The following is a 14324-nucleotide window of genomic DNA, read 5'->3' as shown; positions in this document are numbered from 1 at the left end:
CATTAGCCTATGTGCTTGGAGTTTCTGATAGGCCCGAACCTAATCCCACTTTATGTTTGATTTAAATCTGATATCAGATCCACCACATTAGAACACTTCTTATGACCCTTGCTTAAAATCTTTGATACAGCCCTAGACCCGATTTCTTTCAAAACTTAAATTTATTATGGCTCAAATATATGCATACTGTTACCCGGGTGAGTACGTGTCATGGTCCTTCTCAATGGTGGGAATTACAGAGTTCATGGCGACTTTCTTGTTTGTTTACAATGTGATCCTTGCAGTCATCGATGACAAGAGGTCCGATAATGTTTGCACTTGCAGGAAAGAATGGTATGGCGAGGGTCAAGCTGAAGGCCATAAGAGCGAGGTTGCACCGTAGAATTACCATCCTAATTCATCCTTTCGATTGAGAAAAAGATACTCATTAGCAGAATGGATATAATTAATACATGATTTCTAGATATGATTATAGCGAAGTCGTTGGTATATTGCTACCAAGGTCACGTCCGACGACGACCACTATTAAATATTAATGACATCGTGCGACTTGCATTTGGAAAAGTCTATGGAATGATATCGAGTTTGAGCTATACAAAGTACCCCAAGATAGAAAAAATAATCCGCCCATCGGATATCTTGATTGGACCTTATAATCTTCATGTAGACCTTAATATTTTGAGAGTCAACACTAATTTGTGACTCATGGACATTGAAGTCTGCATGGGAAAAGGAAAAAAATCTAAATACTATTTAAAATGATTAAAAAATAATAATAATCTAGATATTATTTAATAATTCAATTTTTTTTTAAAACTAAAACTAAAATTTAAAATTAAAATTAATAACCTTGATACTATTTGGTTTTATTTTTCAATAGGCCTGAAATTTTTAATTTCTTGATAATATTAATGATTAGTTTTAGTATTTTTTTATATGTTTGAACTTTTTATTTTGTTTATGATATTAATCATTTTTAGGCTATTTCTTGAGTTTTTGTGTGAAACAATTTTGGTGTTTCTTTTCACTTTGCAATTCCACACAATTCCATGGACTGTCCAAAGCACTTGGTTTCTTCTCTTGCGGTTCAGATTGACATGGTATGGTATGCTATCTGGAAAGACTGAAACCCCAACGCACAAGCACCTTTTCGGAAGCTTTTGAGTCCCATCTCTTACATTAAGATTCATATAATGTTAAGCTTTGAATTGGGTTTTTTATGCTTCCGATGTATTGAGGCATAATACATTAAACTTTGAGTTGGGTTTTTATGCTTACGATGTATTGAGGTATAATACGATAAACTTTGAGTTGGGTATTTTATAGTTTGGTTGTATTGCTGAACTTTGCTACTGATGAGCTCTTGATCTTTCAATGGCTTCCAGTTCCTCAGAATGCCCATATCACAACCTTCGTATAGTCTCACCTCTGATAATCAATTATCACCAATATCATATGCAGATGCAATTTTTTTTTAATGTTTTGAAGTGATTTCATGTCCGTTGTGATGGATCTTTGCAATATCGCAAATTTGTGGTGTGCCTTGTTAAAACCTCCAATATCAAAACCTTTAATACCTATATATGATTGCCACTTGTCACACTATGGTTTGATCGATGTTATAAAATATGCATGGAAATTGTCTAACAGTTTGGGGCTGTTGTTATGGTTTTCTCTATGATTTGTTAAGCTTTGTGTGAATTATAATAAAACAATCACTACGCAGGGCTCAAGGGGTCAATTTTAGAAGATATTGTCCTTCCCAAAAGCTACAGCCACTTTTAGGTTTTCGGACTTTGGTTATATCATAAGTTTATTATTATAAAGGGAAAATGATATATGTATCAAAATTTTGGTATTGCAAAATTATTCAATCAATAAACCACAACCACTTTATGGAAAGACACATCTACTTTATAACCTAAAAGTCACCATTCTAACCCACTGAATATCGCAAATATTTCATCTTGTCTCATTTTAAAAACTGATGCAGGAGCATGAGGCTTGAGGGCAAAAGACTTCGAAGTTATTCCAAAAATACAAAAAAACTTTACAAGCAAAGGAGTGGGATCCTTTAGCTGTCAATTTATAAGATTTCTAGATAGGATTTGAGCTAGGATTTAGGGATTGAGTGATTTTGTAATTAATTCATGTAGTTTAGATTCAGTTGAGATTCTCAAGGAAAATATCAGCCAAATTAGATATTGTTTAAGATTAGGCAGATTCGACCCAGTGTTTTGTTGGAAATAATACTGAGAGGGGGGGGGGGGGGGGGGGTGAATCAGTATTAGAAAATTAACAATATTTCATTTCCATAAATAGATTTATATACGCTACTTTTGTTAATGCAACTTGTGTATATACGCAACTGTGTTTAGAGCAACTAGCATATACCTTGTAAACTTATTATTTAGTCAGTTGATTCTTAATCTGTGTATCAGAACCATATAAGCAGTAATAGGTACAGTAAAAATAGAGTAGACAATAACACACAAGATATAAGGTGGAAACCCAATGTGGGTGAAAACCACCTGCTGCAATTTGTCTCTATCTTCTTTAAATAAGAAACTTCTTTTTACAGTATTTCTATACTGGTGTAGTTTTATACCAGTACGCAAGCTTCTAAATGCAGAAGGCTACAACCTTCTCTCGTTCTCCAGCTTCTCCTCGAAGGGAGCTACGACCCCCTTAGCTCTTGTACCAGCTGATGTACTAGTACGTAGGTGCTGACCTACAGAAGGCTACAACCTTCTCTTTTCTTCCAGAGACCACGTTTCATAATTTTTCAGACTGGATCCATCAATAGCATCAAAATATACAATCAATATCCCTTGCACTTAACCAAAACTAAATCAAACAATCACTTCTCTGAATGCTGTAACTATAATACAGTAACAGTACTAAAACCCAAAACACTGCAACACTAAACAAAAGTAGCTAAAAAATATTATATGAGACGTACGCTATTTCAATGTGCCTAACCTGTGTGCATACGCTGTTATATGAAGGCAAACCTACACATACGCTGTTTTTAATTGCCGAACCAACGTGTATACGCGCTTTTGCTATACTGAACCTGCGTACAGATCTGTAAAAGATTATTTAACCTTTACAACTATTCAGACATCAGTTATACCAAGATCATCAGATTTACATATTACGACATGCGCTAATTATTCAGATAAAAGATCAAAACCACATAAAGATACTTCTCTTCAAGCTTTAAGATCTTGACCCATCAATAGAACTTATACTTCTTCAAGCACTTAGGTTCCTCCTTGATTCAGATCCAACAATGCACCATAACCCAATGACCAGTGTTCTAGATCTTCTTCTTCATAAGATATTCAATACTTGAGTGCCTTTGCCTAATGATCTCCTCCTCCTTTTATAGTCTTAGGACTTACTCAATACCATGGTCCAAAATCACTTAGAAGCAATAACTCGAACCAAATACCTGTGGTCAACACTTTGGTCAAGATACCTTGAATCAATACCATGGGTCAAAATACCAAGGACCAAATACCATGGACCAAAACCAAGTTTTCCCACATGTATGCGCTTTTCCTTGCGTGAAGCAGACGATCAGGTAAAACGTGAAAAACTACAATCTCTCAGAATTCAATATGAAACTCTCAGAATGCACAATGATGAAAGTGTAGCTAATTATTTCTTACGTATAGATGAGATTGTTAATCACATGAAAAAATTGGGTGAAGATATAAAAGAAGTTACTTTAGTTGAAAAGGTTCTAAGATCCTTTTCTTATAAGTTTGAATCAAAAGCTTTTGCCATAGAAGAGAAGCAGGATCTTTAGAGTATTACTATGTCACAGCTACATGGAATCCTAACTGCTTATGAAATTAGAAAGGGGGTCCATCAAATATGAAATAAGTTGCATTCAAAGCTTCAGGAAGAGGAGAACTCAATGAGTCAGGACGTACATCAGAAGGAGAGGAAGAATCAAACTTTGTCAAGAACCTTCAACAAGGTTCTAGAAGATTTAGAGGTAAACCACCTTTCACATGTTTTGCTTGTGTAAGAGTAGGTCATTATGCTACCAAATGTCCTCAAAAAGATAAGCTTGATAATGGTAAGGAATCGGCAAAATGGAATAGAAAACAAAGTGTAAATAAGAAGAGCTACTATACGCATGAAGATAGTGATGGTTTATCAAATTGTGATGAAGATGAAAATAGTAATGATTATAGACTTCTGATGGCTTTTGAAGATGATGATTTTTTGGATGCTTTAGATGAAGATGGTTTCTATGAAGAAATTTCTAAGCTTAAAATCTGTTTAGAAGAAAAGAGTATGATTATAGATACTCTGACATTCCAGCTTGCTAAAAGGGAAAAACACAATGAAAAGTTAGAATGTGAAATCGTGGGTCTAAGAAAATAAATTGAGAAAAAAAAATCTCTCAATCTTAGGTTTGTTAAAGGATCATAAACTTTAGATGAAATCATTAAAGTGTAGCGTTCTCCTCTAATAAAGACAGGTCTTGGATATAGTGAAGAACCATCTCAAGCACAGAAGCCATCAACCTCCAAAAGCTATCTTGATGCAACAAGGAGAAATGAATAGATTGACAATCGTCAGTAGAGGCTTAAAGCAGATCACCAGGTAAATGTAGTTCAATCTACTTCAAGGATGAACAGAAGCTATAACCAACCACAGGTAAATCATTCTCAATTTGCTTCAAGAATGAATGTCAATGGAAACTATAAACATTAGGTCAGTAGATTCGATAATCGTGGGAATTTCTTTAATGGCCAATGTTTTTCTTGTCATAACCTTGGACACAAAGCTACTCAATGTGTTACTTACAAGACCATCATGACTAGAGAAGCACAAAATCAAAGGAATGTGACTGGGATCATGAAAAGGACCTACAATAACTTCTCTTCTCTTGAAAAGGAAATAGAATGCACTATCTGTAACAACTTCAGTCATGAAGACCTTGAATGCAGGAGTAAATTTCGGCAAACATCTTAGAAGGAGCAAGCTTCAGTGGGTCCCAAAACATGGAAAAAGAAAGAACCGCAAATCGAAAGATGTGGTATAGCCTTATATGCAGAAGGACAAGAAAATCAATGGTACATCGATAGTGGATGCTTAAAACACATGACATGTGATAAAGAAAAACTTCAATCATACAGTTCCTTAGAAAAGGAAAGGAAGGTCTCATTTGGAAATGATACCCTTGGAGTCATAAAAGGTAAAGGCTCTGTTCTCTTAAAAGAAAAGGTTAAAGTTGGGAATGTTATGTATGTTGATGGTTTAAATCATAATCTATTGAGTGTCAGTCAAATGTGTGATCAAGGAAATGAGGTAGTATTTCGATCAAATGAATGTGTTGTTCGTGAGCTTGATACAAGAGAAACAATGATCAAAGGCATAAGAACTCCAAATAATTTATACATACTCAAGGGAGGACAACAACAGTGCTATCTCAGCAAAAATGATGAACATTGACTATGGCACAGAAGATTAGGGCATTTAAGCTTCCCTCAGATAATGAAAGCATGCAAATTCCACGTTGTTCACGATCCTCCTGACATTAGAATTCCAGAAAATACAGTGTGAAAATCATGTCAATTTGGTAAGAAAACTAGAGCACATTTTCCTGAGAAGGAAGGATCAGCTAGTAAGCCTCTTAAGCTTGTCCACATTGATTTATGTGGTCCATCAAGGAAAAAGTCACCTCATGGAGAAGAATACTTTATATTGTTCATTGACGACTTTTCCAGAATGTGCTGGATAAAACTTCTAAAGCATAAAGACGAATCATTTGAAAAGTTCAAAGCCTTCAAAGCTTTGGTTGAAAATGAATCAGATCACAAAATCAAATGCCTCGGGTCTGATCGAGGAGGGGAATTTACCTTGGATGAATTCTTCGACTTCTGTGAAGAACATGGAATAAGAAGGGAATTCTCTACCGCAAGGACTCCTCAGCAAAATGGAGTGGTAGAAAGGATGAACAAAACTGTTCAAAAAATGGCTCGTGCTATGCTAGATGAGTCTGGAACTCCTGCAACCTTCTGGGGAGAAGTTGCATTTGTTGCCGTTACTATTCTCAACGAAACAAATGTCCGGGTAAACAACACTCAAACTCCTCATGAACTTTGGTATGGTAAGACTCCTACTGTAAAATACTTCAAAGTTTTTCGAAGTAAATGTTACATCAAAAGGACTGATGAAAAACTTGGAAAGTTTGAACCTAGAGCAGATGAAGGAATTCTCCTTGGTTACTCTTCCCGAAGTAAAGGATACAAGTGTTATAATAAAAGACTAAGGAAAATTGTTGAAAGTATTGATGTTGTGGTTGATGAAGTAGGCGAGAATTCAAAGTAGGTAAAAACTAAAGAGTGGGAAGAAGATGAGGATTATCCCTCCACATCAACTCAAACTAATGCTGAAGAAGAAGAAACCAATGAAGCACCAGAAGAGCAGATAACAGTAGAAGAAAAGACTCCATCCAGATATGTTCAGAAAATCATCTAGAGAATCAAATTTTGGGACAAAAAGAGGCAGGTGTATAGACAAGATGAACTACCATGAAGCGTGCAAAGATGAATACTGGGTCAAGGCCATGAATGAAGAGCTTGAGAAAATTGAAAAGAATAATACTTGGGAATTAGTTCCTATACCTCATGATAAGAATGTCATACGAACCAAACGGATATTCAAGAACAAGTTGAATAAAAATGGAGAAGTTATTAGAAACAAGGCCAGACTTGTTTGTAAAGGGTATGCTCAACAAGGTATAGACTTTGAAGAAAATTTTGCACCTATTGCTAGACTAGAAGCCATAAGAATGTTCCTTGCTCTTTCTAGCTTTCAGAAGTTCAAAGTATATCAAATGGATGTGAAATTTGTCTTTCTTAAAGGAGATCTAGAAGAAGAAGTTTATATTGAGCAACCAGACGGATTCATCCTTGGAAATGATCCAAAACTTGTATGCAGACTCAGAAAAGCTCTCTATGGTCTAAAACAAGCTCCAAGGGCCTAGTATTATCATCTTGACAAATACCTTCATCAACAAGGTTTTTCAAAAGGATCAGCTGATAGCAATCTATATATAAAAATTGACAATGATAAATTGCTAATACTTGTTGTGTATGTTGATGATATTATTTTTGGGAGTAATGAAGAAGCCATGAGTCAAAACTTTGCTTTGATAATGCGAAACAAATTTGAGATGTCCCTTCTTGGTGAGCTCACATATTTTCTTGGTTTACAAGTTCAACAAAATAAAGATGGTATTTTCTATCACAAACCAAGTACCTAAAGTAGATCTTGAAGAAATATGGCATGGAAAAATCTAAACCAGTATGTACTCCTACGGCAACAAGATGCTGCCTCAACGCAAATGATGAATCAACAGTTGTACATCAACCAACCTACAGATCCATGATTGGTAGTCTGCTCTATCTAACAGGTATCTGACCAAACATCAAGCATGCAGTAGGAATAGTTGGAAGATTCCAAGAAAATCCAAAGGAAGCACACCTTCAAGCAGTCAAAAGGATCTTCAAATATCTTCAAGGAACTCAAAATTTTGGTTTATGGTATCCTTGGGATACAGATCTTACACTTCATTCATATACAAATACAGATTGGGCAGGAAGCATGGATGACAAAAAAAGCACTAGTGGTGGTGCATTTTATATCGATTCCAGATTAGTATCTTGGTTCAGTAAGAAAAAAATTTCAATTTCATTATCTATAACTAAAGAAGAATATGCGGCTGCTGCATCTTGCTGCACACAACTCCTTTCGATGATGCAAACGTTGCAAGACACTCAGATCACATGCACTCCACCTATTTCCATTCTATGTGATAATACAAGTGCAATCAGTATTTCAAAGAATCCAGTCATGCATTCAAAGACCAAGCACATACCTATCAAATATCATTTTCTTTGGGAACAAGTGCTTGAACAAAAGGTCAAATTGGAGTATGTTCCTTCCAAGGAACAGGTTGCTGATATATTCACCAAACCATTGCCCAGGGGGACATTTGAATACCTCACATAGAAGCTGGGAGTAGTTGATGCATCATCTTGTTGTTGACACTTATATGTTTCAGAGAAAAGTGGTTGTAGTCGAGTTTCATGAAGAGCATCCGCGTACATACGCCAGTTTTGGTGGATACAGTCGCGTATATGTTGGTTAGAAGAAAAAAATAATGGGCTGGACTCAAGATGAAAAGAGTCTGATATGGGTCTGACAGAGACCATCTGGCATAGGTTTAGGGGGAGCATATACTTCTAATAATGCATTGTTGGCATTATGGTACAATTTCACAGCTGTTTTTGTTTCAGGTGGAACAGGTACAGAGGGAGATCATGGTTACTGGTCTGGATGATGATTGACAGATGTTGTTGATGACTATCATAGTCTTGTTTTAGATATTTTGTCTCTATGTCATGTATATCTTTTATTGTCGAGGTCATGTAATGACCTATTTTGTTTCCCCACTATGCCTGGGATGGATGATGTAATATTCTTGTTTTATAATGTATAAACTTTTGGTATATCCCCATTTGGTTCGGTGGATGATTCAATCTTGGTATATCCCCACTTGGTTGGGATATGGATGTATGTATGAATCCTTGGTGATAGGAAGGTCATTTATGATGTATAGAGTCATGTTCTTCTTGTAGAACATCTTTTTGTAGACCTTGCTTACAGTCAAGGGGAGCATGGACAACACTATTCAACAGATCAGATATTTCCGCATGTACTCAATGGGAGCATAACCCTTTCCCCTTGATGACAAAGGGGGAGAGTGACTAGGGGTTACCATCAAGTCCAAAGGGGGACATTGTTGGCATTATGACACAGGTTTGGAACTATGACATAGGTGTTGTCCTTGATGGAAACTCACTTAGATGACAGATCACAGTTCAGGCTCTCAGAATGAAGGAAAAAGAGATATATGCAGGTTCCACTTAACCAAGCCACATATACACACGGGATCGTTGGCCCAAAGGCGCGTATGCGTATGCACATGCTTTCATGCAAGTAAAAGTGCGTACATGTGGGAAAAATTGGTTTTGGTCCATGGTATTTGGTCCCTGGTATTTTGACCCATGGTATTGATTCAATGTATCTTGACTGAAGTGTTGACCCGAGGGATTTCGTCCAAGGTATTGCTTCTAAGTGGTTTTGGACCATGGTATTGAGTAAGGCCTGAGACTATAAAAGGAGGAGAACATTAGGCAAAGGCACTAGAGTATTGAATATCTTATGAAGAAGAAGATATAGAACACTGGTCATTGGGTTATGGTGCATTGCTGGATCTGAATCAAGGAGGAACCTGAGTGCTTGAAGAAGGATAAGTTCTATTGATGGGTCAAGATCTTAAAGCTTGAAGAGAAGTATCTTTATGTGGTTTTGATCTTTTATCTAAATAATTGGCACATGTTGTAATCAGTAAATCTAATGATCTGGGTATAACTGATGTCTAAATAGTTGTAAATGTTAAATCATCTTTTACAGATCAGTATGTAGTTTTAGTATAGCAAAAGTGCATATACACGCTAGTTCGGCAATTCAAAACAGTGTATACACAGGTTTTTCTATACTGAACCTGCGTACAGATCTGTAAAAGATGATTTAACCTTTACAACTATTTAGACATAAGTTATACCTAGATCATCAGATTTACAGATTATGACATGCGCCAATTATTCATATAAAAGATCAAAACCACATAAATATACTTCTCTTCAATCTTTAAGATCTTGACCCATCAATAGAAATTACCCTTCTTCAAGCGCTCAGGGTCCTCCTTGATTCAGATCCAGCAATGTAACATAACCCAATGACCAGTGTTATAGATCTTCTTCTTCATAAGATATTCAATATTTGAGTGCCTTTGCCTAATCATCTCCTCCTCCTTTTATAGTCTTAGGCCTTACTCAATACCATGGTCCAAAACCACTTAGAAGCAATATCCTGGACAAAATACCTGGGGTCAACACTTCGGTCAAGATACCTTGAATCAATACCATGGGTCAAAATACTAGGGAACAAATATCATGGACCAAAACCAAGTTTTCCCACATGTACACACTTTTCCTTGTGTGAAAGTGCGTGCATACACATACGCACCTTTGGGTCAGCGATCCCACGTGTATACGCGGCTTGGTTAAGTGAAACTTGCGTATATCTATTTTTCCTTCATTCTGAGAGCCTGAACTGTGATCTATCATCTGAGTGAGTTGCCATCAAAGACAACACCTGTGTCATAGTGCCAAACCTATGTCATAATGCCAACATGTTTAAGGATCTAATTGTTATATGAAATGGTATTTATGTAAGATCTAAATTATTATAAAATGATTTTGATTGATTCAACTTGTTTTGGCCATATAATATTAATTTGCAGAAATTATATCTCTATGTATTCTGTGTATAATTGGTCAATCCTGGAAGTGTTACATCCCTCCGTACTACCTCTATGTATTATTGAATTTCCAGTTTGGCCTTAGAATTTAGAGTTTATGTGATCTAATGTGATCATATTTAATTTCTTTTCGTCATGTATTAGTAGCTGCGGGGGTGGAACTCTACGGGTTTCTTGATGAGGGTTGAAGCCCCGCACTCATTCCGGGTCGTTGATTTCATTTTCAATGTCTTACGTCACAGTGAACAAAAGGGGTTGACCTATTTTTAACTTGTGGGCTATAGAAGTCCCGCGAGCCATAGGATTTAATGGCCTCTGTTATCTAATGGATATCGGTTGTAAGATGATTGGATGTTAACCTCAAACCCGGACCCAAACTTTTATACACAAAGGGTTTATAAACCTTATCGGCTCCATGACGGCAGTAAACGTCGCGCAGATTCCCGTGCCATATCCTGCTGACTGTTGGATCACTACTGGCTACTAACCATTGGATTAATATCGCATCACATCATTCATGAGAAAATGAACCCTGGCCTGGAGGAATTTCGATGTACGATGCTTAGAAGACTTGTAAAGCACTTATCATCTGATACTAAAATTAAGCAGTTCTACTAATTTAGCAGAATAGATAACTTTGGAGGTAGATGACTCATACTCCATAGGAAATCCAAGAAGAAATTCCACCTGAACTTGCATAAATCGTTTCTGGATTCGAACGATTGTCCATAACACCTGAACCTAGGCCACCATTTGTGGTATCAAAGCAGCTTACTGACACTGAACAGGTTCTCAAGGATCAGAAAAAATAAATCCAACATGGATTTCAGAGTTGGTGGTCGAAGAAGAGGACGACTAGTTGTAAATGTTGAAGTGTTGGAAGTTGTGCAACAGATGCAAGCTAGATTGGAAGCAGTGGAAACGGGAAGATATGTAGATGCTGGAGATGTCAGTGAACCTGAAGTTGAAGCTGCAGAAGAAGAACCTGCAGATGTAACTCTTGAAATGAGATTATTTAGGTCAATATTGAGATCCACATCCAAGCCTAGACTTGAAGTCTCAATCCACACAGGAAGCTTAGGCCCTAAGGAGTTGATAGATTGGATAAATGACATGGAGAAATTCTTCGATTATGAAGAAACAGATGAAGGAAAAAAGGTGAAGTTTGTTGACACCAAACTAAAATGACATGCAACACTTTGGTGGGATGGAGTGTAGGCAGAAAGAAGAAGACTTGGCAAATGACCAATTAAGAATTGGAACAGGATGGTGGCAAAACTGAAAAGTAAGTTTCTACCAAGTGACTATAAGCAAACATTATTTAGACAGATGCAGAATCTTAGGCAGAGGTCTATGACAGTAAAGGAATACACAAAGGAATTCTACAAAGTGAGTATAAGAGTAGGACAAATCCACGATACAAATGAGAAGGTTGCCAGATATGTGAATGGTCTTAGAATGGACATTCAAGATGAGGTAAGTGTATTGTCTCCTAAAATAGTAGAAGAGACTTATCAAATGGTACTAAAGGCTGAAGAAAAACTCATGAGGAAGCAGTATGCTAGAAACAAAGGTACTTTCCAAGGAAGGGGAAGTCAAGGTGGTAGAGGAAGATCTACAACACCTAGAGATGGAGCTAGTAGCAGCTCAAGTCAGCATGCACACACAGGAGCTGATACAAGTGGCAGAGGGATTTTTTCCAGAGGAAGAGGAGGTAGAGGTAGAAAAAGAGAAGTTAGATGTTACAGATGTAACAAGCTAGGACACAGAGCTTATGAGTGCCCATAAAATATAGGAACAAATCAGAGGAATGCAATTGTTGAAAAAACTAAAGAAGGAGAAACAAAGGTAATAGATGAAGAGAATGTACCAAAGAAATGGGAATCTTTGCTAGTCCATAAAAATTTTTTTAGAACTAGCTAAGGAAATTGTTGAACTAGCACAAAGGAAAACCTTGTTCAGGACTGTGTGTAAAGTTCAAGGGAAGTGTTGTCATATGATAATAGACAGTGGTAGTACAGATAATTTGGTCTACACAAAAGTGGTGGCGAAGCTGAAATTGAAAACAAAGAAACATCCAACAGCTTACAAGGTGTTATGGCTTCAAAAGGGATATCAATTGGTAGTGAATGAGCAATGTGAAGTGGAGTTGCAGTTGGGATAATACATAGAAAAAATTCTGTGCAATGTGATGCATATGGATGTGTGTCATATATTCTTGGGTAGACCATGGTAGTATGACAGAGGAGCTATGCATGATGGAAAGAAGAACACATACAAATTCAGCAAAGATGGTGTCAATCATACATTGCTGCCAATAGAAGAAGAGGATACATTGAAGAAACCTGATCCAAAGACCCTTTTGCTAAGTGGAAAGCAGTACTTGCAGCATATGGAGGAAGATGAGGTAAGTTTTGAACTGGTTTGCAAACCCAAGGTAATAATTACTTCCACAAAAGTTTCTGACTTACCAATTTAAATTCAAGTGATGCTGGATAATTATTGTGATATCATTGTAGATGATTTGCTTGATGAGTTACCACCCATTACAAAAATCAGTCATCACATAGATTTGATTCCAAGAGCAAATCTACCTAATAAAGTAGCTTACAGGATGACTCCCACAGAGAATGAAGAGATCAAGAAACAGGTTCAGGAATTGTTAGACAAGGGATTGGTTAGATAGAGTTTGAGTCCTTGTGCAGTGCCAACAATGTTGAGCCCAAAGAAAGATGGAGGCTGGAGAATGTGCATTGATTCAAGAGAAATCAATAAGATAACAATCAGGTACCAATTTCCTTTACCTAGGACAGAAGATCTGATGGATTGTTTGAATGGAGCAAGATATTTTACAAAATTAGATTTAAAAAGTGGTTATCATCAAATCAGAATTAGAGAGGGAGATGAGTGGAAAACTGCTTTTAAAACCAATGAAGGATTGTCTGAATGGATGGTAATGCCTTTTGGATTGTCGAATGCTCCTAGTGCATTTATGAGACTTATGAATGAAGTTCTGAAGGAATTTATTGGTAAATTTGTAATAGTATATCCAGATGATATATTAGTTTACAGCAGATCTAAGGAGGAACATGTGAAACGTCTGAATTATGTCTTACAGAGGCTACAACAAGAAAAATTATTGAAAGAAACACACTTCTTCTGCCCATCATCATGTGTTCTATAAATCGCCCTACACATTAGATACGAATTTGTGGATAAGATGACTAGGAGATGATATATCTCCCCCCACCATCCAATGATGGAGTCTACGGATTGACCTTTTACCTTGTGCTAGCATCCAATTTTATAAAGAGATTTTTATTTGGCCGCCAAAGTCTCTAAACTCTCATTCACCACCATCTTTAATTGAGTTTAAAATCATTTCAACAAAATAACTCTAAAAATGCCCTTTGTATATCTGATTTCCCTACAATGATTAATTTCAAATTATTTCTTCCTTGTGCAACTTTGATTTCTCACAAACTTTACTTTTTAAGAAAAGTTCTAGTAATGTTGAGGAAATAAATGCAAATATCCGTCCTGATGTTCTCTGAGCCGAATGCTGATGCAGTTGACTGTTGTAGCTTCTTTACATTTCTGTGAAATATGAAGAAGGAACTAAAGGCCGATTGCCATTATTATGATAATGATTTCTCGCAAGACAAAATTTTGAGCAACCACTTCCAGTATTGCAGTAGCGCGTTTTGAAAAGCTGGTATGATGAGCCTCTATGGATTTTTGTCAAGTTATTCAAGTAGTGAAGTGAACATGTGATTTTCGGGGATTCGTATGAGGTGAAGAAACCAACTAGGTTCTAATCGATCTGATCTATGCTTCATCTAATCCAATGGATCAAGCAACGTAGATTGAACTACAGTTCTTATTGTGTTGTACTTATTGACAT

The sequence above is a fragment of the Pinus tabuliformis genome, chromosome 5_2 (assembly GCF_031772625.1).
Source record: "Pinus tabuliformis cultivar Carrire ecotype Pingquan chromosome 5_2, CPIR1, whole genome shotgun sequence".
In the NCBI taxonomy this organism is placed as follows: Eukaryota; Viridiplantae; Streptophyta; class Pinopsida; order Pinales; family Pinaceae; genus Pinus; species Pinus tabuliformis.
Note: the sequence above shows the minus strand (reverse complement) of the source record.